The 25,935-nt window shown below is 37.9% G+C and overlaps 1 pseudogene; it reads right to left on the bottom strand.

Moving 5' to 3' along the window:
- Positions 1-757: 757 nt before the first annotated feature.
- Positions 758-2,057, bottom strand: LOC149148692 (25S ribosomal RNA; annotated as a pseudogene).
- Positions 2,058-25,935: the final 23,878 nt, after the last annotated feature.

Genomic DNA, 25,935 nt, shown 5'->3' with positions numbered 1-25,935 from the left:
GGATGGTGCTAGTGAGTCATTCTCAAAGGATGGATTGGGCAGACGGCTTGATAAGTTGCAGTTCCAGGTAGAGCATTGTAGTGCCTACGTAGGTTTGATGCAGAGGTTGATGCAGGGGTTTCGTGGAGCCCATTCAGAGCCAATCTCGGAGCTAGATCAGTGCCAGGTGAGACAAAATTTGTCTCACTAATTTTTGTGGCCATTTTCCCCTGTATTTTCTTTTCAGTTTGAGCATGTAGATTGTACTCAGAATTTCACTGCTGCATAATAATAAAAACCCTCGTTGTTGCACTGGTTTTCTCAAGTTGGGATTTTCTAGGGACATTTGTCCAAAAATAAGTATGTTAATTTTTTTGTGCGCTAGCGTTTCTCAGTTTCCAATGCTATTATTTTCCGTAGTTTTATTTGTGAAGATTGCAATGCGAATTATTTGGTATTTGCTGTAGCAGATAAGTTGTTAAAATTAATTAACAATTAGAAGAATAATTTCTAGTTATTGCAATAGGATTTCAAACTTTAAATTTTCACAACTTCATCATGTTCCGTACTAATTTCTGGAATTTCTGTCATAGTCTCCCTGAGTAGTCTAAGTGCTCCATGATGGATATGTCCCATCCTCCTATGCCATAACTCTCCCATGTCTCTCTTGCCGTTGTTGCTCACTAGTGTCTTTGGAGCGCCTAACTGTAACCTGTATAAATTGTTGTTTCTCACTCCAATTTGTTTCACTAACTTCTAATCATGTTGCTTAATGTCCAAACCCAAAAGATTCGTCTCAATGACCATTTGGAATTGAATTTCAAAGCTACCACCGACTGAGATGCTTCACGGTCACTATTTTCAAATGACACAGGCCCCTGGGGGCGACAAAGTGACGCCCTACTGTGGGTCGAGATACAGTCGAAGATTGACATGCACCGCTTCTAGCATGGATTCTGACTTAGAGGCGTTCAATCATATTCCAACACATGGTAGCTTCGCGCCACTGGCTTTTCAACCAAGCACGATAACCAATTGTGTGAATCAATGGTTCCTCTCGTACTAAGTTGAATTACTATTGCGGTGTGGTTCATCAGTAGGGTAAAACTAACCTGTCTCACGATGGTCTAAACCTAGCTCACGTTCCCTATTGGTGGGTGAACAATCAAACACTTGGTGAATTCTGCTTCACAATAATAGGAAGAGCCAACATAGAAGGATAAAAAAGCAACGTCGCTATGAACACTTGGCTACCACAAGGCAGTTATCCCTGTGGTAACTTTTCTGACACCTCTAGCTTCAAATTCTGAAAATCTAAAGGATCGATAGGCCACGCTTTCACAATTTGTACTCATACTGAAAACCAAAATCAAATGAGATTTTACCCTTTTGTTCCACACGAGATTTCTGTTCTTGTTGAGCTCATCTTAGGACACCTGTGCTATCCTTTAACAGATGTGCCGCCCCAGCCAAACTCCCCACCTGACAATGTCTTCTACCCGAATCGACCCACCGAAATGTGCCTTAAGGCCAAAAACAGGGGCAGTGCCCCGTCTCCGCCCCACGGAATAAGTAAAATAACGTTAAAAGTAGTGGCATTTCACTTGCACTGAAAACGGCTCCCACTTATTCTACACCTCTCAAGTCATTTCACAAAGTCAGACTAGAGTCAAGCTCAACAGGGTCTTCTTTCCCCGTTGATTTTTCCAAGCTCGTTCCCTTGGCTGTGGTTTTTCTAGATAGTAGATAGTGACAGTGGGAATCTCGTTAATCCATTCATGCACGTCACTAATTAGATGACAAGGCATTTGGCTACCTTAAGAGAGTCATAGTTACTCCCGCCATTTACCCGCGCTTGGTTGAATTTCTTCACGTTGACATTCAGAGCGCTGGGCAGAAATCACATTGCGTTAGCATCAGCAGGGACCATCGCAATGCTTTGTTTTAATTAAACATCGGATTCCATCGCAATGCTTTGTTTTAATTAAACAGTTGGAGCACCTTTACCCATACGATGTACGGTTGCAATGTCCAAACCTTGAGCCTAGCATAGGTTAGCTCTTCCAAGTGTTTCAATCGACCTCCTTGATTACCTTAGAAGTTAGGAACCCCCATGCTCCTCTTGTGGATGATGGTTCCCACTTATGCGTTTACACCACAAGATGGTTCCCTCTTATGCGTTTAGTACATCGCTTCTATTTAGTTGATAATTTAACCAAAAGACTAGAGCTTACGTGGATGCTTTTGTCTTTGCTTGTGCTGAATACATGCATTGTGATCCTGTCTTGCATAATTGTTTTCCTAAAACCTTGCAAGAAAACTTTAAAATTGCATTTTGGAGGCTTAGAGAAGACTAGTGTATGATTAGTTAACTCCTGGGAAATGGGAGATCCATTAATATCTCACAGCTCTTGTCCTCATACACCACATTTTATTTTTATGGTTCATATTCATTCACTATTTCGACTATTTTTGACAATGGACAAACATGTAAAAGAACACAAGCAAACAACAGAAACAGCATGAGGGACTCGCTGTTCTCCTGTGAGTGTACAAATTGATTTTTATTTAGTTTTTTGATTGATAATATTCATTATTTTCACTATTTTTGATAATGACATATATCTTGTGCATACTTTTTATTATGCATGAAAAGTATCTTTTAAAATCAGGTTTGAATTTTGAAATTTGTTTGGGCAGCTGGGAGGTGGCTTGAAAACTTTAGTTGAAGACATTTTTGGCAGGAAGCCAACGCAATCCTAGACTTCGGAGGACGAAGAGGAGATGGAACACAGTCGACTTGCCATTGCTAATACTGTCAAGTACCTCAATAGCGTAAAGTCTCAACTAGAGCACCTACAAATTGAAAATAAAGAACTAAAAGCAATACATACCCTTGCTAAGGAAAAATTAGACAAAGAATATGCCTCTGTACCATTGCTGGCTGATCATCATAGAGAAATAAAGGATTTTGCCCAGGATCAACAGCCCCTAATGAAAGCAATTTTATCAGGCTTGCGGCTACAAGCAAATGCAATAGTTGTAACAAAAGTGCCCACCGAAAGAGAGAATAGTCATGTGTCACAAAGCAGTGAAGATAGGAATATGTAAATTGGCATATCTTTCCTTTTAAGGCCAATGCAACATATTTGTATAAATGAAGGTCTATGCGTGGATGCCAACAGGGCAATTGATTTTATTGACAATAAACGGTGGCTACAGAAAAGAAGCTTCAAATATCTGTTTTATATGGATTGAATGAATATATATAAATTTTAAGCTTATATAGAGGGTTCACTTGTGCTCTAAATTTAGATGCGACATCAAGATGTCAAGAAGCTAACAGGGTTAATTTTTTTCATTTCAAGAATGGTTTATCAATTTTCTTACATATGTCGTGCACACCTTGATTTTGCAATTTTCTTATTCTTATTTTCCACAATGAAACTATAGAAATATATCATACTCTGCTCGTACAACAAGAATATGGAGGTGATCAATCTGATGATGTAAGTGCTGCATCATTCGTGTGGCCAATATTGATTGATGTAGGTGCTGTTACTAGTAATTTACTTCATTGCAAACAAAGGTGCACAGGCCACTCAGGAAGTTTTCAATTCTTTGGGGCACACTATGAATGTTGGCTAGCTTTTAGTGTTTATTCAACTTCAACGGTCTTTTTATGAGAGAATTAGCCAGCCGTTGTTAACGTCCGATCCGTTGTTGATGTCCCATCCATATCTCTCGGCTCATTTTGGTCGGCCAGTTTTTTTGCAGGTATCATCGTGTAATTTTCCACCTGAGACAATTTCCATAAAATGTCCTGATCTAAGTTACCGGGCATATCCAAATAGCCCACGTGTCATGAATATTTCTTTGTTGGACAAGGATTTGTGAGGACACGTGTTGGGTATATGTTTGGCACATCTTTTGGAATGAATGAATGATATTTTACTGTCCACGAGACTAAATATAGCCTATGAGACTACCAGTCTCCCTGTTTTTTTGCCTTTTGCAATTCAAACTTTTTCTTACTCTGGTTGGACATAGATTCGTGAAGAAGTGTTTGGTACGTGTTCTGTTGCCAAACATGTACCACCATGCGTCAAAATTCAACATGTGCTTGACATGTGCCCTGTTGTCCACAAATTTGCACACTCAAGACAAGTGGGGAAGTCCTCAACCCAACAGGGTGTATTCTTTGTGGAAACGCTCAGAGAAGGTGTTGTCATTTGATCGCAACTCTTTCTGTTTAGACTATCTCCTAGCTAAGTCAGGGGAGTGGTCCCTAAGGAAAGCTTGTTAAAGATAACAAGTTCTAGGAGATTATGATGTTTAATCAAATTAGTCAAGCTCTTACCAATTTAACAACTTGAATTATATCTTGAAATAAAATTGATTTAGCAAAGTACAAGTAACTAAGAACATATAACCATCAGCAATGGAGATAAATCAAATAGACTTAATATGATATCCCACAAAGAAAATGTATGTAGGTAGACCAATGCCAAATAATATTCTTGCGAGAAATATATGCTCAATCACAATACTTGTAGATGAAATGTAACTTCAAGGTCAACAAAGTTACACAAAATGGGAATTTGAAATACAAGAGCTAGTGAGATACAACAAAAAACCACAAGAGATTAGATACAACTTTGAGATGTGAGCAATGAAATGAAACTTGTAAGGGAGTGAAACTTGTACTTAAATGAGAGATTTCTCAAATATAACAAATAATATCAAAGTAAAAATAACATGAGTATGAAGTAATCAAGTACAGGAACCTAAATGATATGTGTACAAGTAAAAGGAGATGCTCACAACCCAAAGTTATATGATAACTGATAGATGCAAGATGAAACAAATTTATCAGTGAGTGTGTGATTGCAAAGTGGTTTTGGTAAGTTTTATTAAATCCTATTCTAAGGTATGAATTCCCCTCAATTCCTTCAACTTGGTAAGGACTGAGGTAGTTGTAAGAAGGATAGAGTCAGGAGGAAAATGCCTCATTAACGATACCTATCTAGGATTTTAGTACAACCTGCATTCCTTCGTTCCTACAAGGGACTCAATCACAAGAGAACTGCAAGGTCACATGTTTTAACCTTTGCTCCAAACTCAAATTTAGGGAGATTGAATGATAGTTGAGGAAATTGCCCCTAAATGTCTATCAACGAAGCTTATGTTTGGAGGTAAATTTTGGAGAAATACAATCTAGAAATTAGATCTAAAATTAGGACAAGTACTTCAAAGAGATATAGATTTGAAAATTAGGAGTAAAATGCTTCAAATATGAAATATCTTATGAATATCAATTAGCAAAACATCATTTTACTTTATTTCAAATTAGCAAATAGTAACTTGAGCACAAATTATGATACCAATGTGAGATTAGCTTATGCTAATGATCAATGAAAGAAGTGAAAATTACTCAATGAAGCAAATGTAAATTATATCAAGGAATTATAGTCACTCAATGAAAATAAAAGCAAGTTAGATAAAGTAGATGACAAATGATTGAAACTACTTGATAAATGTGTGTTAGAGACTAGATCTAGAAATTAGAGGATGCAATAAGCAAGAAAATGAACTAATCTAACAAATAGAAGATGAGCAAGTTAGTCAGCACCATCCAAGAGATCCTCCTTCCAAATGAGGAGGTGGGATACCAAGGGGAAAAATCTCGAACTCCCTCAAAAAAATATTTGTTTTATTATATTTACAAGGTGAAACCCTCTTAGACTAGAATGAGGGCTTTAGATCCTTAAGGAGGATTTACAAAAATGGAGCTTTGAAATCCAATACCCCTCCTTAAGATACAAGAGAGAAATGGAAAATATTTACAAACAATATATGGCAAATTTACAATGAGAAATTCCAAAGGAATTTGCTTCTCCTTCAAGAAAAATTTTGCTTAAACCCTTCACATATGAGAGAACCAAAAAACTTCACAAAAGATGGAAAAAATCATTTTATTTGCTCACGGCCAAGAGAAAAAAAGGCCTCCAAAATGTAGATCTTGATTCTCCAAAGCCTTGAAATGTGAGATCCCTTCGAATTTAATTTCAATCCCTAGCTGTCCAGCCTCTAAAAAATAGATCTACGTAAGGGATACGAGGTGAATATTGATGGCTTGATCCATGAACAAGGGTAGGATTTAGTTTCCAAGATAAATATTTCTTTGATCTTCAATCATCCACTTGCAAAACATTTATGAAAATTCTCCAAGCCAAACCCTATTCCTTCAGATTTATGCAAGCATAAAGAGGAGATGCAAAATATATATAAGAGGAATATGATTTATATATAACAAGGGTTAGCATATATACAAAAAATTACTAATGCCATCCCAAAGAGTACAAGGACACCTCCACTCTTGGGTAAGCAATAAACAAACTTAAAATAGCTAGATTATTTAATAAAAGCACATTAGTAGAGAAATAGATCTTTAAATTTATGATGTTCTCAAGCTATGGCTATGAAACTCCCATTAAAATTCGTTTCATAATCCTTCGAGAGAAGTCATTGTGGGTTCTTCCACTTCTATCCATTGAGAGTTGGTTGGTTAAACTGAAAGCTTCCTCAAATGTTCAAGATCTGATTCAAAAAAATAGATCTCTACACACTTTAAAAATATATTGTTAGATCCACAAGGGATTAGATAACACAATCGGAAAACGAAAACTAGGGGTTCAACCAAAAACCCACTAGCACTTCTAGATCTAGAGTGTTTCTCTAATCCAAAAAATTACAAGGTAACTTGCATAAATTAATCCAAGAAATGACATATGAATACTAACAAATTATAAATCCAATCATGTTAGAGAATTAAGAGCCAATAACTCATAATTTTTTTTACCATAAATGTAGAACAATAACACCACAAATCATTTGCCCCCAAAGTCTTTCTTTTGTTAGCTTAGAAAAACTTGCATACAAAATTCTAGCAGAGCTTCACTTAGCCAAGAGCTCAATTTACAATATATTACAATGAGGAGCTTAGAGCTCAATTTATAGAAAAAATGAGAGGATGATCCCTCTCTAAGTGAAATGTTTAGATCCAAAGAGAAAATGACTAGATACAAGCCAAATAAATCATAACCCTTGATGAACCAGTGCATATCTTGAGGAAGGAGAATCATTTACCTCGGAGGAGTGAATTAGTGGAGTTAAACTAATTTTTGGAGCGGTTTGGACCACCAAAAAATATTTAGCATCTTTTTCCTCAAAAAACTCTCATTCAAATCAACCAACTTGGACTAGCTCTTCAAAAAATTTGATTTGTTGGGACGTTAACTTCTTCCTTAGATTATCGAATCTTTTCTTGGTGATTTTCTTGCTTGATTTATGGAGATTCCATCACTTTTTTACTTCACTTCACTTCTTGGGAAATTCCACTTCATTTTGTTTTTATCATTTTCACTTGGAGACATTTTTTTTCTTCTCATTTTTATTTTCCAACTAATTATTTCCCAGTTTTTTGCCAGGAATTGGAAAAATTGGGTTTTGAGGGGTAAATACATATTTTTCCACACTCAAAGAGTGTTTAAATAGAAAGTTAATTTTAATTACTCATACCCCCTACAACTTCTATAGACACCACTTATTACATTTCCATCAAATTTTTCATAAAAGTCTCGTCTAATGAGGAATTTTTAACAATAAAAATTTTACACTTAGACTCAACCAAATTCCGTGAAACCTTAGAGATGATCTGGTATGGTAATATAAATCTACTCTAGGAACTAGGATTCACCTAAGACTCTCCCATAAAACAACACTCTAGCTTTGGGCTATATTTGGGAGAAAAAATCCACTAATTATAAGGGTTGGAAAACACAAATAATGGACTGAGGAAAAAAACCTCTTTAAAGTGAACTCACTTGCTTGTATAGTCCTAAGATGCCTAGGCTTCTTACATAGCTCTTTTTCATCATACTAAAATAATTTTTAGAATATCCCCGTAGGGCTGCAGAATTTGGAATACAAAATGATGAGAAGTAGATGAAATTATGGAATTCTGACATGTTCTGATCATGATGGAATGCTTTAATTTTACTTTGATCATGGATTCATTGACACATATTGAAGGGAAATTTGAGTGGTTAACATGCCTTGTTGAAACTTAAATGGTTTTGAGTGCAGTATATACTATATAGTTTAATTATGCAATTGAAAAATTAAATTTTATTAAACAAGTGTGTATTCCACCCTTCTGCACGTGGTTAAATTTTGTGTAACTTTCAGAGTGCATTACATAGCTCTTTTTGATCAACGACAAAAAATTCATGTTCAATGTTTTTGAGTGCTCGATAGTTAGTCGAAGGTGGGGAGGGGATTGAAACTAAGTGTGAGCGGTATACCGCCATGACACTTGTCAATCAAAGGACCATGTTGCCTCCACCCTGGGTTTTTAAACACTTTTCCAACCTGCCAATAGTGCTTTGTTGGATATCTAATATGTGAGGGTTGGTGGGAAGGAATTCCAATAGTCATGGAAGTCCAAATGACCTCTTGGAAGATGAAATTATCCTCAATTCATCTCTTTAATCTACATACACAATTATGATAAAAACACTGCAAAATGCTGTGATCAATTGCTACAATTCTACTCACTCTCAATGCCCTCACAATGGAATCCTCTCACACACTCAATCAACCAACCAAATAGACTCAAAGAATTTCTCTATTTATAACTTTTTTGTGATGATTAACTTAGTAAATGCTACAGTGTATGGATCACTCAACAATTCTTTTAACACGCTTCAGAATTGGTTGAGATAGGCTTCTTGCCAAAATAAAGTCACTTACTCCACTAGCCTTTTGATATTTTCAACTTTGATCACCTTTTGGAGGCTCCATCAGCTCTTCCAACCATATTCCAAAAATTTTTGATCACAAAACTCATCACAATACCATAATTAGTTGAGTTGTGTGAGGAATGTAGAAAAATTTTCATGAAAAATCTCGATCGCATCCACAACACTAGAAAAACATGACTAGATATCTACAATAGCTCATATAGGCCTATATCCTAGCGACTGGAAACTTTCAACTGCTCTCATGACCCATCATCCATGCAATTGGGGTAGAGGATAGTCAAAGTCATCTTTCCTCAGCGCAAAACTTTCCCAAACTTCTTCTAGAGCTTGACAAGCCTTTGTAGGACCTATGCAAGTCATTGACACCTTTAAATCACTTCACCAAGTCACTACCACATCACTATCATCAACATAAGTCTAATTAGGTTGACTTGGACATCAACCAACAACCATACTAACACCTGGGCCATCAAACTGCTTCACAAAAACTATGCCATCAGTATGCAGCTCTAGAACACGTCAGACATCCTCCAACATCTATACAAACATCTCAAGCATTCAATTAAACTTGTACTATATCCTCTCCAAGCCCAAATATAACATAATCAACATGGGAGACCTAATCCGGGACATGGAGACCTAACCAACACCTGTATGCAGAAACATGATCAAGAAGATCATCACATGTCCAATACAACTCCTCCTCTACACAACTGATCATCATGGGAAGGCCTCTAAACTGGTGCAACACACAACAACATGATCATGAGGACAAGGAAATCCTCTAATCACATCCTATATGAAACACCTTCAAGTCACATCTCCATGCTAGTAGACACACCAAGGACCATATACATATCATCCATACACAAAACACCTATAGCCACACATACATATGCATAGCCAAATGACCTACAACCCATGCTACCAAGTTGACATCAATGCCAAACAACCAACACATATGAAACACACATCAATGCCAAGAATATCCTCCTTTGTCATTGATTACAACCTCAGCTGAAAACAACCATATGAGAACTAATATTCATCCTCACATTCTACCCCTTTGACATCAATGGCAAAGGTCTAAACATGTCAAGGAAAAACGTTATGCTCTTGACCTGCGAGAAGATACCAGAATACCCAATATGCGAAGAAATAATAGCGAATATTTTATTATTCAGAAAGGAAAGCAATGTTCACTTGCCTCTTCGAGGGGGCAGCCTCCAATAGAGCTGGCTTACTTACAAAATAAGACACAATGCTCCTCAAGGGGATTCTCTATCCTTTATATAGGACTCATACATGCAATACCATGGGTCAATACCATGGTTTTTATTAATACCATATATCTAATACCATGGCCCATTTGCAACTAACTGTGGTCCCTTCTTTAAATGTGGGTTAACCACTTACAATTATTAATATGGGCTTTGTTGACTCTATAACTATGACTCGACCCTATTACATAAATAAGGGGGCTAGGGTTGGACCCTAAAATGCCCTCCCCCATAAAAATAGCCTTGCGCTCAAGGCTGAAGCTGTGGAAACTACTGAAGGACAATGGCTGGTTCCTAGGTTGCATCTTCTGGAGAGGTGTCTTTCACTTGACAAGGACTTCCTTGATCGTGCAGCCGCACAGGTGCCGCTCTCGCTTGTCAAGAACTTGTTCAAGTTGGAGCCAGATTTAACCTTCTTTATCCAATTCTGGTAGACTAGTTTGAATTCGGCAATGCTTCCCAATCACTTTCTTGAGGCATGAGACATGGAAGACTAGATGGATTTTTGTCGTGTGTGGCAAAGCTAGCTTGTAGGCTACTTCTCTGATGTGCTGAAGTACATGATATGGTCCATAGAATTTTGGAGATAATTTCTGGCAACACTTGTCTTTGAGTGATGTTTGCTTATATGGTTGCAGCCTCAAAAATACCTGATCCCCTTCTTGAAATTTGCATTCTGAACGATGTTGATCTGTCTGTTGCTGCATACAGTTTTGAGCTTGATGGAGATTCTCTCTGAGGTGGGCCAGCATGGTTGTGCAGTTTTGTTGGAGTTGATCCACTGCTTGTACCTTCGAGCATCCCTGGATATAAGAAGTAGGTGAAGGAGGGAGTTGACCATAAACTTCTTCATATGGAGTCTTTTTTGTGGTGGCATGATAGTTAGTGTTATACCACCATTCCGCTAGAGGTAATCACTGTACCCATAGATGTTTCTTTTCTGAAGTGAAACAACTAAGGTAGGTCTCTAGACATTTGTTGACTGCTTTAGTTTGACCATCAGTTTGGGGATGATAGGAAGTAGTGAGTTGTATTTGGGTACCTTGTAGCCTAAAGAGTTATTGCCAAAAGTTACTGGTGAACGTGGGTCACGATCAGACACAATTGAAATGGGCATGCCATGCAATTTGAAGATCTCGTCCATGAAATATTGAGCCACCAAAGCCGGTGTAAAAGGATGGGGTAGGGCACAAAAATGAGCATACTTAGAAAGTATATCCACAACCACCATGATGACTGACTTGTTGCTTGACTTTGGAAGACCTATAATGAAGTCCATAGAAACCTCCATCCAGATTTAGGCCGGGATGGGAAATGGTTGTAATGCGTCTGGGAATTTAACTGTTTCTCCTTTGTGGTGCTGACATATGTCACACTCAGCTACAAAAGTAAGAATTTCCTTTTTCATGTCTGTCCAGAAGAATGAACGTCGAGTGCAAGCATAAGTCTTTTGAAAGACTAAATGGCCTGTAGTGGGAGATGAGTGCAACTCCGCCAAAATGCGACTCTTGAGGGTGCATGTTGGTGATATCATGACTCTGTCCTTGTAGCAAAGAATCTCATCCTACCAAGAGTAGCCCGCTATGGAATTTCGAGCCGCCTGCAATTTATTAATGAGTTGGGAGAGCAGAGGATGTGAAAACCATTCCTCGCGAGCCTCTTCAATCCATTCTAGAATAGGAAGGGAGAATGTGAGAAGGGTGCTTTCCTCCTCAAATTGTCGTGATAAAGCATCTACTACAACATTTTCACGCCCTTTCTTGTAAATTATCTCATAATCATATCCCAACATTTTGGAAAGCCATTTATTTTGTTGTGGCAAGGATAGGCGTTGCTCCAAAAAATATTTAAGGCTTTGATGGTCTGTGCGGATTTGGAAATGCTACCCCAATAAGTATGGCCATTATCTCCTTCTCATAGGTAGATTGTCCCAGATTTGACCCACTTAGTTTTTGGCTAGTGAACGCCAAGGGTCGACCTTCCTGCATTAAGACTGCCCCAATACCCGTACCTGAAGCATCACATTCAATCACAAAATATTTGGTGAAGTAGGGTAGTGGTAATATGGGAGTGGAACACATGGCATGTTTGAGAGCTATAAATTCCTGTTGCGCTTCATCATTTCATAGAAATGAATTTTTCTTGAGAAGGTGAGTGAGGGGTCTAGCAATGTGACCATAATTGTGGAAAAATTTTCGATAGTAGCTCGTGAGACCCAAAAATCCTCTCAAGCTCTTCAAGGTCTTTGGTTGAGTTCAATCCTGCATTGCCTGGATCTGTTTGGGGTCCACCCTGACACCTTCATGCCCCACAATGTGGCCCAAATACTCAACTTCTGCCATACCAAAAGAGCACTTGGACATCTTGACAAATAATTTATGTGTCTGGAGCAATTGCAAGAGCAGATCTACATGTTGAAGATGTGTGGCTCAGGTGTGGCTTTAGATGAGGATGTCATCAAAGAAAACATGGAAAAATTTTCTGAGATATGGTTTGAGTAGGTGGCTCATGAGGCTCTAAAAAGTGGAAGGGGCATTACAAAGGCCAAATGGCATGACCAAGAAGAATTCATAATGGCCTTCATGAGTTTTGAAAGAAGTCTTTGGAATGTCTACTTCTTTCATGCAAATTTGGTGATAGCTCGAGCGAAGGTCGAGCTTAGTAAAGAATTGAGCCCCATTAAGTTCATCCAACAAATTATTGATAGCCGGGATGGGAAATTTATCTTTGACCATCAGCTTGTTGAGGGCCCTGAAGTATGGACACATATGCCATTCCCCATCTTTCTTGACCACCATTACCATAGGCGATGCATAAGGACTAATGTTGGGACGAATGGTGCTTGCTTCCATGAGTTCCTTGATGATTTTTTCAATTTCACTCGTTTGGGCAAACAAATATCTATATGGGCACACATTTGGTGGTTGCTCCACTAGGACCAAAGTAATTCTATGATCATGTTCCCCTCTCCAGGGTGGAAGCTCATGAGGCTTGTCAAAGACCGGCAGATGGTTGTTTAAGATCTGTTGCATCTTAGGATGAATATGAAGAGAAGTGGGCTTGAAGCCTAGATGGCATTAAATTGGGCTATAACTCAATGGTGGCCCTTTTTAACAATTTTTCCATCCTATGCGAGCTGATGATAGAGGGAGCACCTGCCTGGAGTCCTTGGAGGGTATGTGTGTGGTTGTTCCACTTAAAGCTCATATATAACTCCTGGAAATCCATTGTGATTGGGCCAAGTGTGCGGAGCCATTCAACACCCAAGAAAATGTCACACCCTCCCATGTGTATTGCAAACATGTGGGTCTTTAGCTGATAATCCCCCATTTGAAGTTTGACATTTTCACACTGGCCTTCACATTTCATTGTCCCCCCATTAGCAATTTGGACCTCGAAATTAGAGACTGCTCTGACAAAACAATGCACTGCTTCAACGACTCTTTGATGGATAAAGTTATGCGTACTGCCACTATCAATCAAGACTACTACAGGGCAATGCCTAATAAAACCTCTGATTTTGAGAGTTTGGGGAGAAGAAATCCCTGCCAAAGCATGAAGCAAGATAACTGATTCTTTAGGTACATTGTTTGGTTGGTTGTCCTCATCTTCCTCCTCTGGTTCCTCAAGTGGTGGGGCTTCCTCCAATGAACTGTGATCAGTGGCATTAATTTGAAAGAATTTGGGCTCCTTGCATTTATGCATGGGGGAGTATTTCTCATCACAGTAGTAACACAATCCTTGCTTTCTTCTTTCTACCATTTCCGCTAGTGACACCTTTTGAACCTTGAGTGTTTGGGTAGTGCTTTGAGCCTAGGTGGGGCGACCCTTGGCTATGAAATTTGGGTGATTGGACTGGGCCGCTAACGCAAGTTCTACTTCACGAGCTATCTTGCAAGCATCCAACCATGAGGTTGGGTGTTGCAGTCGGACGCGGGCTTGTATGGCTTCTTTGAGACCACTGACAGAACATTCCAAGTAAAATTGATCGTGTAGACCTCCTGTACAGAAGGCTAAGGCTTCAGAGTTTGTAATATATGCGTTCACTATTCCCATCTATTGGAGCTTAGTAAGATGACCAAAAAAGTTAGATTCATGGTCAAGGCGATCCGTAAGAGCTTTCGAGAATGTCTGCAAAGTCACAGGGCTTCCATAGCAATGTTGATGCCATTGCCACCATTGTCATCTTTCATTGTCCAAATAGATGCTACCCACACTAAGCTGAGTCACATCATCTATGATGTGATTCAGTGTGAAATATTGCTCCATTTGTGCTAACCAGGTGGTGGGATGATTGCCATCAAATTTATACATGTCCAGCTTGGGTGGTCGCGTCTGGGACTGTTGGTGGTTGCCAAAGAGGTGAAGAGAATGGCTAGACTCGCCCTTAATGTTTTCATTGAAAGCATATTCCTCTGACTGTTCCTCCGACTTGCCCTTTGTGAGCATGTCAGCTAAGGTCTTGAGTGACATCAGTACTACATCCAACTTTTTATAAAGGGTGTCGATCTTCTCATTAGCCATATCTTGAGCTCTGGTTTGTACCATGCACTGATCTGGTGCACTTAAAATTTAGGACCACCCGAAATTTTTTATGCTAACAAGTGAATGGTATCACCTTGCTCAACTCGTCGACCTGATTCTTATGGGCTAAGTCTCCTATAAGTGTCCTCCTCACTTAGGGATACTGTAGTAGCCGAATCCCAGAAAAGTCAATTCTACCCAATGTACTGCAAGAATCACGCCCAGGTATAGGGGCCCCACAAATAGTCTCATCTGTCGGCGAACCCTCAACTGTAGAGTATGAGTAGGAATGTGGTAGTGATCGAACCCCTGCTGCTAGATCTGAATGGAAAATTTGATTGTGGTGATTGCTACAGAACCCAATGGCTAGATATGAATGGAAGATCTGATACATTTGATTGGTGGATCTGATAGATCTGAATGGTGGATCTGAGAGATCTGAATGGCGAAATTGATTGTTGTGGTGACGACAGAACCCCACCTGCTAGATCTGATCTGTCAAAGATGATGCATGATCTAGAGAGAGATAAGGGAACTATGGTCTCAAGGAGTGTCAAGTGCTATAGATCGCAATATACATAAGGGTTTGATGGTAGTACTCGGCCCAATCCTTCAGGGCACTAACCAAGGAGGATCAACCATACCCTTAGCCGTACAACTCGACTACCCTATCGTACGCACGAGTAATCTTCCCGAGTGTTGTTCTTGGTGTACTATAGCAGTGAGACGACCGACAGTTTATCTATGGTGAGGTTTCAAGAGAGCCTAGGGGGCTTTCGATATACCCGGAAGGTAATTGGAAGACAGTCTGTGCATGGTTCTGTCTAATGCGCTACTACTTGAAGGGGTACCCACAGGGGTTACAAGGGAGTCCGACAAGTGTGACCACCTCCTGTATTTCCTATGTGCATGCCACCCCAAATCCGCAGGTTTATACGCTCAATGATAGATCCCATGGTTTAAAGACGCTCGAACATGTCTCTAGCCAATTTTATTTTTTTGTTAAAAATGGAGATCCCACCGGCCCTGGAAAGTGCTCTGATACCACTTGTTATGCTCTTCACCTGCGAGAAGATACCAGAATACCCAATATGCAAATAAATAATACCCATAACACATAACAATAAGAAATAACAACAAATATTTTATTGTTCATAAACGAAAGCAATGTTCACTTGCCTCTTCGAGCGGAGAACCTCTAATAGAGCTGGCTCAATTACAAAATAAGACACTATTCTCCTCGAGGGGAGTCTCTATCCTTTATATAAGATTCATACATGCAATACCATGGGTCAATACCATGGTTCTTATTAATACCATCTATCTAATACCATGGTCCATTTGCAACTAACTGTGGTCCCTTATTTAAACGTGGGTCAACCACTTACAATTATTAATATGGGCTTTATTGACTCTATAACTATGACTCGACCCTATTACATAAATATGGGGGCTAGGGTTGGACCCTAACAATAAATGTTATATTCTCCTTTATAGGTAATGGGATCCATAAAAAAAATAAAATAAATAAATAAAATAAATAAAATAAAATAAAATAAAATCCACTTTAAAGCCATATGCAGGTGATGAATAATGGAGTGAAAGGCTGAAAGACAAAAATAACAAAAGCACTCCTCCTAATAAATATGTGGACTAAATTCCCCCTGTACATAAGCTATGCCCAATCAATAACAAACTAGAGCAACAATATACATCTCCTATCAACAACAATAATAAAATCTCTCACTCCCAAGGAAACATGACAATATATAGCAACAAAAATAACTAAAACACATGCTCTCTCCCCTAAAGAAACAACAACATAATCCATGTAATAATAGTAATAGTAGATCAAATCACCAAAATATAGCAACAAAAACATAATTTGAGCAACGAGAAACAACAACTCTGATAGAATTAATATCAGTAGCAGCATATATCCAGCCAACTCTGAAACAATAACATCAAATACCTTTCCACAATGTACTCTCCCGCAGAAAAAAACTCATATATCAACATCAACAATGTCTATCTAGAAGAAACATTTCTATGAAGTAGATATGGTTGCAACAAATACATGATGACATTTCAAAACAATATGAACAACCATACTCCACTGAATGAAAAAATATCTGTAGTTGAATGTAAATTGATATATATAACTACCAATGCCTCCTTGCCAAATGCAAGAGGCTCATAGGGGCTTCACTCCATGAACCTATGACACATCACTTGCATTCATATCATACTAAATAATACCCCTAATTTGACTACATATCAGAAAATACTTCTAAAAATCACATTATTTAACCCCTAACCAATATGAACCCAATACATCTTCCCAATTAAAAAAATCCCTACTTTCACTATATATTGTAGGTATCCAGTTTTTCATTAAATTTTTTCATTAAGTTTGAGCTCCATTTTTTATACCTGCCAATATAAAAACCCTTTACCCCCTATATATCCCCCAATATATTATGCAAAATTTTCCTCAATATATATCCCCTAATATGAATGCACATCGTATGGTATTGCTTCCCTCATGAAGACCCCGTGATGTGAAGAGGCTACTCTACATGGACCAATGACTATGACCAAATGATATGCAACAGAGTATAGAGCTTCATAGGCCTATTACATGGCTTCTAAAATGATAATACATGATTTTTCAGTTACATCAATAAGCCCATATATGGTTGAACCATGACTCACATGACTCTCTCTCAATGCATCATGACTCTAGATTGTCTCACCATGATAAGTGTGAGAGTATACATGAATAACACATGAACTACATGGCTGAAACATATCTTCCACTACAAAGCATATCAAAATACCATGATATTAACAAGTACATGATATGTGTGATAGGAAATATATATCATTCATTGAAACAAGATATTAACAAACACATATCACATGATAGACATGTGTGTGACTCCCTGAATCACCATCCATAGATAAAAATTTCTGCAGCAGTGATCCATCACACATAACAATGCATAGTGGCCCACATAAATATATATATCAACAAGATTATGAAGCCTCTTTTTGAAATCAAAATCCTCATAGCAAAAATATCAATGATCATAAATATATGTTAGCATCATGAATTAGCAACATAACACTAACTAGAAAAATATATCAACCCTCTATAGAAATACATAGCAACAAGAATAACCATCATAAGGGGCATGAATCTCTATGATATAAGATGAACTAGCAGAAACAACAAGCACATAATTATGTAGGCACAACAAAAATATCATATTCGAAAAACATCCTCATAAATATAAGCATCATGTACCATCAGCATAATAATATCCATGGCACAAACACATGCATAAAATCATCAACCCGAAATGCATGATACAAGCCAATTGCATATGTATCATATTATCCATGCACAACCAAAATGCAAGTTCTTGTAACTATCTTATGTCAAATAAGCACATAGAATGGAACATATAGTAAACTCCAAGAATCCATGATGCCATCAATATCACTGAAAAACATTTGAGGCATATGACATGCACCCCTTGAGCATGTGCCATCCTTCTTCCTAATATCAATAACCTTACCAAAAATAACATCAGTAGAAAAAATCCATCATCAATAAATCATAATCAAAGAGATAAGCATAGTTATCATCACAAATGAGCTACATACAAAGATAAGATTTGCTATATACTCCCCTTGAGCCTATGAAGGCCTTGCATTCAATTTACAGTCTAAAAGATCTATCATGCAAGGGAAAACTTCAATATGTGCTGGTCTCTTCTACTCATAATACGAGGATGAAGAGAAATTCTTTGATCTCATTTCTTTTCTTACTCTTCCCTTCAATACATAAACATTGTCAGATGTCTTGAATCCTTTAGCTATCACCTTCTTTGATCCTTCTTTTCAAATGAAATGACCTTTAGATTTGAAGACCACTTCCTAACCTCCATCAATCATTTGGATCACACTTAGAATATTATGCTTAAGACACTCAATGAGCCATACATCTTCTACATTGGTCCTTCTTTTCACCGAGGTTGGTCGTGCCATTACGAAAATATTCTTGGTGGCTCACTCCCTTCAAAAACAACATGACCACTTTTGAGCCTCTTCAAGAAGTGAAATTTTCTCCTATCTCCTGACGTATGATGTGAAAATCCACTATCAATATACCATTTATTATCCTCATCATGTGAAAAAAGAGAAATACCACACTTTCCTAATTCTTCCTCCTTTTTCTTCCAGATATCTCCTGGTTGGTTCCTTTGTTATGCATTGATGCATGAGCATTCAACCCAAGTAAAATCATTGTATATTTAGTAGACATAGGGGGTCATGTATTTTTAGGAAGTTGGATTCCTAAGTGATGAATTAATGTAATATTAGGCTTTTGAGTGCACAAAATAAGAATTAATTAGATAATGAGAGGAAGTTGTAAATTCTATCGAATTAAAGAAGAACATGAGTGGTGAATAATGACAAGAGTTAGAAGTCAATTATGACTCTTAAAACAGTTCCATGATTCGAGGAACTAGAGAGAGTACTTAGGAATTAATTGAAGTAGAAGTGGACATAGAGGATTTAGGAGTCAGTGCAGTAGATTTAGGAATCGAACCAGAATTAGTTCAACGAACCTTGCTGGTATAAATGTAAGCCTATGGGCAGAGTAGAAAAGGGACGTCATTGATATTGAAGGTCAGTCCTGTGAGAGACATAAAGTCTCGAATGTAATCAATTGTTCATATTTATATATATAGGTTCATTTTGGTACTGTGTAAATGGGTGAAATAAGTGTGTAATGATTGATTATGCTTGAATTCGTACGTTCTGTAACAAAGGTTGCAGGCAGAGTTTTGAGGAAATACGTAGAGGAGAAGAATGATTCGAAGGAATCGTAAGGGATCATTGAATCCACTTAGATGATCAGAGTGAAGCTCTGAAGAGAAGGCGATGTAAGAATTCGCAGAAGACAAGCTCAGGAAGAGTGTGCAGTGAAATAGCAAAAAACCTAGAACCTTTGAAGAAATCGAACCACAAAGGGAAATTGAAGAAATAGCATAAAAACATAAGTAAATAGATTAGCAGAGAAGTGAAGTATGGTTGCACAACAGCCGTTGGATCTTTAAGATCAATGGCCAGGATCAAATCAGAACCAGAAGGTCACATCACAATCATCCAAAGGGAAGAATGAATCTTGGGCAAAGGAAAGAGCGATTTTTGATTTGGTAGCTAGACCCAAAACCTTATCAAATGTAACCGATAATCTTATCGGGTCCGTAAGGCATATCGAATCGGCGGTTTCAAGTGGAAGAGGTCAGACAGTGGATATGGCGATACTCCGATAGCGATATCACTGATCGGGGATCAAAGGTATCGGTGTTTCAGAGATTGGAGGAGCATTACGATAAGGCTTTGAAGTGGGAGCCAGACCCGACGATATTTATATATGCTGGTTTATAAGATTTGAGATTCAGTTTTGTGTTCCGAAAGAGTTTTTCTTTGTATTTTCCATTGATTCCTGTGTATTTCGATATTTTGTTGTCCCGGGTTTTTTAAAGGAAAAGTGAAAGATTAATGTTCTTGATAGTGTAAAAGGCTCCAACAGGGTTATATAGGCACATTTGTTATATTTGATGCCTGACAGTTTAATTGCATATCGGGTGTGGAGGAGGTGTGTATTATTGTGACCCTCGGAGGAGCTGATACCCGATTGCGATAAAGGTGGAACCTTGAAAGATGTGGAGAGGCCATATAAAACAAAAAGGTATGTTTTGTGGAATTTCCTTTGTAAAAGGTTTTATAAGGAAAAATAGTGCCAAGGGATAGTTTTATGCGATAAATATATATTAACCAAGAATAAAGAAGGGAAAGGTTATATATATGCAGGTAAAGGGATAATGAAGGTTATGAGGAGTTTTAAAGTCCCGATAGAAGGTTTAAGCGGGGTGATTAAGTTTCGATATAAAGGAACTGATGAATAGGCCTTAACCAATGATGGTTCAAGACTTGACTCCTTTGTGTGTTAAATTCTTGGGGCTAATTTGGTTATGCATTTTTATGAATACTGTGGGTGTAAGTGGGGTAACCCTACATCATTTGGTATTAGAGCTCAATTTTAATTGAAATAGTTGGTGTTAAAACAGAACAAAGGAATTCTATGTGAAAGAATTGAGAACAAGTTATGTGTTAAGATGTTTATGCAGGCAAGGAAGGATCAGATTCTAATTTGACAGCAAGAAGGCACACAGAGAGGATGTGTAGCAGAACTTGCAGATGCAAGAAACAGAGGACAATCCATTCAAGCTACCGGTGGAATGGTGAGACAAGATCATGTTGAGGTCTTGAAGGTGAGGTGATATGTTCTGTCTTGATTTGAGAATGTGTGTTTTTACATTAATGCACAGATAAAGGTGAGAAGGTTTCAGCAATCTAAAGCAAGGATTGCTCAATTGGTTCCTATGGAAAGAACCAAAGAGATGCTAAAAGACTGAGCTCAAAGGAGAGAAGCTTAGTGAGGTATATGTAGCAAGAAGGAGACTTGTTACTATAGAAGTATTGTTGCAACTCACAAAGGTAATTCCACAAAGGGTGTGGGTAGAATTGCTAAGGTAATGAAGGAAGCTGGTAAGACTTTCTGAGTGAAAGAAGAAGTGGTCAGAAGCAAGTATTTCATGCGTATTTAAATACAAGAGGACAGTTATGAGAAGTGCAGATGAGTTGAAGCCTAGAGGGAGTAGAGAGAAGTGCTCAGAGGAGGTTCCAAATATAGAGAACCGATTACTTTCCAAAAGACCGAGTACAGAGGAAAGCTTGGTGAGGTAAGTTGCAACAAGGAGGACTTGTTGTTACAGAGGCTTTAATGCAGCTCATAGTTAATAAGTGAGGAGTTCATGAACATAGAGAAGAAGAAGATGGCTACTAAAAGTCATACTAGAGGTTCTGAGGAAGACCAAAATAGAAGAAATATGAGGAAAGAGGATGCCAAGGCAAATGACAAGAGGATAAGTCAAGAGGAAATTGACAAAGAGATTACAGAGTTGAAAGAACAACTCAATGTATTGATGATGATACTTGAGGAAAGCCAGCGAGAAGATTGGGTATTAAGGAAGAATCCAGTGGAGTGGCATGAGATGCAGAGAGGGCTACAACAAAAGCAAGAAAAGTGGCTGAGGGAAAATCTCAAGGAAGTTGAGTCAGAAATGGAAGAGTCCATTTGTGAACCAAAACAAGGAGAAATTCTGGGAGAAAGTGAAGATGGAGGCTTGAAGATTGAGACTTCAAGTGAGGCCATCATTCATGCTTCTTTGGTTATTAATTTTGTATCGGAGGTCTCATGGATCTAGGCATTTGGAAATCGTTGGCCATGTGTCCAAAGTTGTGACACATATAACACTTTACATGACCAAGATAAGAATCCAAAGGATTTGATATTTTGTTGCTCATGTTAGGTTTCCATCTTCTCGTACTAGATCTGCAAGAAATGGCCTTATGGCCAAAAAGATTACAAGAAAAACATAAACAATTAAACAAAATTGTATACTTGAGATAAGATCCTCTTCTTTGTTGTCCAAGTTGTTGCATAGATGTGTCCAATTTTCTCCTACAAATAGTTGCTACATGTCCAAACTAGTGAAAATTGAAACACTCAATATCATTCAACAAAGGGGTAAATGAGTTCTAATCTCTCAAGTTTGAACTCTTCTACTATCAACTCTAGGAGTGTAAATATATTGACATAGAAGCTCCTTTCAGTTCTCTTCTTTGCAGCTAGTGATGAATTTGTTGTCTCTTTTCTCTAATGTTGTAATAGATGGTATTTTTCTTCAAGTTTCTTCCACAATTTGTCAACTACATTTTCGAGTGCTTCTACATAGTCTTTCTTTTCCGTTTGCTTGTTGAAAATTACTTCTTCAATTATTTTTGTGTCTACCAGCCGGGTCCTCAAAGTAGTGAGATCCTCCTTGATATTTTTCTCCTTCTCACCACAAATATGCGATAGTTTCTTATGATCTTTACATGCAATAATTAGTCTATCCAGTTGAGCAGATAATTATTTTATTACAACTATTTCTGATTCATACACAACCTTAACAAGAGAAATATCCATCTCATCTCCACTATGTAGCTCAATAGAATCATCAGAGTCATAATTAAGAAAATCTTTCAAAATATTACCTCGTGACACAACTGATTTGGCTGAGATTTCACATTTGTAGCTTCATTTGTAATGGACTTATTCTCTTCTTGCTTTAGGTTCTCTATCTTTTGTGACATCCTCTTCTTATTCCTGGACATGATCCACAATCTACTCTCTAAGCGGTTAAGCTTCACTGAAGAGCACCCGCTCTCATACCAATTGTTGGAATCTAGATCACTATCGGGGGGGGGGGTGGTCTATCACTAGTGATGGCCTGATGTCGAAATTAAATATGTTTACCAAAATATCAATTTGCAACACACATCCAAAATATAAAAACATGAAAGCAACAATAATCATGGAAAGCATCAACACAAATAATCATGCACACATAATAACATAAGTATTTCTAATGGAAACTCTTTTGAGAGAAAACCACCCTGTTGTTGCTGCATTGCTCAATTATTTTATTAATATACTAAACAATACATGGATTAGCTTACACCCATAAGACGAAAGACTCTGCTTCCTTCATAGTATGTTGGCACCTATCAAAGAAGAAATATATTTCTCTCACGATTCTCGCCCAACTACCATTGGACTATCCAACCTATATTGGATGGAGAAATTTGTTCCTTCTACCGAACCCTCCAAATCACTGTCTACTCTAAAGCCTCCATACCTTCATTTCCTCTATGTGAACAACGTTTCATATATTTTCAAAATGGGTTCTCATTTTTCTCAACATGAGCAACCCAAAAACACCATCATTCTACACATAAAATATGAATGAAAACTCTAACCCAAAGGAGGGAAATTATTCACTTCTTGTCACACCAAAACATTGCTCTCAAACAAACCAAAAGCTGCCAATTCTTCTCCACTTTTCAACACATAAGATTCTAAAAGTATCCTCAAATCATCTCTTAAATATGCATACACAATTATGATAAAAACACTACAAAACTATGTGAAAAATTGTTGCAATTCTACTCACTCTCAATGCCCTCACAATGGCATGCTCTCACAAACTCAATAAACCAATCAAATAGACTCAAATACTTTCTCTATTTATCATTTTCTGTGATGATTAACTTAGTAAATGCTACAGGTTATCGATCACTCAACAATTCTTTTCGCACGCTTCAGATTTGGTTGAGATAGGATTTTTGACCAAATGAAATCACTTACCTGACCAACCTTCTGATATTTTCAACTTTGATCACCTTCTAGAGGCTCCATTATGTTTTCTGACCATATGCATGAAACTTTCCACAATACCATAATTAGCTGAGTTGCACGAGGAATGTAGAGAAAGTTTCATGAAAAAACTCAGTTGCAAGCACAACACTGGAAATAATCGACTGGAACTGTATAGTCACTCACATAGGCATGTCTCCCAGTGACTGGAAACCTTCAATCACTCTCATGACCCATAATCGATGCGACTAGGGTAGAGGATGGTCAAAGTAATCTTTCCTTAGCTCAAAACTTTCCCAAACTTACTCTAGAGCTTAACAAGACTTTGTAGGACCTCTGGAAGTCACTGACACCTCTGCAACACTTCACCAAGTCACTGCAACATCACTATCATCATCATAAGTCAAACTAGGTTGACTTGGATGCAAACCAACAACCATACTAAGACTTGCACCATCAAACTGCTCCACAACAACTCTTCCATCAGTATGCAACTCCAAAACATGTTAGACATCCTCGAACACCTGTAGAACCATATCAAGCATTCACTAACACTTGTAGATCCTCTCCAAGCCCAATGTATAACATCATCGACATGGGATACCTAATCCGGGACATGGAGACCTAACCAACACCTGTATGCAACAACATGATCAAAAAGATCGTCACATCTCAAATGCAATGCCTCATCTACATAATTGGTCATCATGGGAATGCCTCCAAACTACTGCAAAACATCACCATCAAACTCAACAACAACAACATGATCATTAGGGCCATGGTATCCTCTGATCACATTCTATATGCAACACCTGCAAGTCGCATATCCATGCTAGTAGATATACCAAGGGCCATCTACATATCATCCATACACAAACCACATGTAGCGACAAATACATATGCATAACCAACTGGCCTACAACCCATGCTACCAGGTTGACATCAATGCCAAACAACCAACGCATGTGCAACACACATCAATTCTAACATGCGTAAATATTCTAAAGTTAATATTTGGTTAGAGTTTGCAGTATTGTTTGATGATGACAAGTTATGTTCTATTTGCTATTATGTGTCAATGATGTCTATATTTATCTGGAAGTGTTGATTGAATTGGTTGTGCATTCGTTTGATCTATTTGCAATGGTTGGTTGAGGTTCAGTTCAATGATTAATTTGCTTTAGTATGTAGTGGTTTGATGCTTCAATGATTCATATTTTTAGTATTTTAGCTTGAAATATTGGTTTGGGCTTATTGTTGATGTGGGTCGAGTGTGAAAATTTGATGAAAGGTGACCTACAAGTTGTTTGATGATTCTTTTATAGGTGGATTCAGTGTGAAACATTCTAAGATGTTGTCCACAAGGTGTTGAGGGTTGCAGACTTCAATGAGGGGCTAGGATCTCCCTTTTGGTAGGAGCCGGTAAATGAGATTATGGGGTTGTAGCTCCCTTCCAATTTGTACTGGAGAATGAGTGAAGGTTTTAGCCTCCTACAAGTGGGTGCCTGTGTGCTGGTAAGAGTTTGCACCAATACATGATGTAATGAAGATTTTCTTTATATAATAAGAAAGAAGAAAGAGATGACGAAAATGGTGGTTTTATCGCACATTGGGTTTCCACCTAAAATACTGGTGTTCAATGTTTGTTGCTTATGTGCTATGATTTATTTGTTATTTACTGCATTTTGGATGGTGAATAAATTAATAATACAATGGTTAAGTTAACTCACTACTTAAAACTATGACAAATTAAGTAAACTGGATATTTGTTGTTTGCATTTAATAGAGTCACATATACACACGAGTTACATGAAGAACAATAGCGTACATAATTATGAATGTCAAATTTAAGTTTAAAGTGAATTAAAAACACTGATTCACCCCCTCCCCCCTCATTATTTTTCCTAACACTAGAGGTTCTAGGTGCTTCATAATATTCATAACCATGCTGTGCAACTCTGCTTCGTCAATTTTCTCGGCGTCG

This window comes from Pinus tabuliformis, chromosome 9 (assembly GCF_031772625.1).
Source record: "Pinus tabuliformis cultivar Carrire ecotype Pingquan chromosome 9, CPIR1, whole genome shotgun sequence".
NCBI classification, from domain to species: domain Eukaryota; kingdom Viridiplantae; phylum Streptophyta; class Pinopsida; order Pinales; family Pinaceae; genus Pinus; species Pinus tabuliformis.
This window is presented reverse-complemented; position numbering and strand designations above follow the sequence as displayed.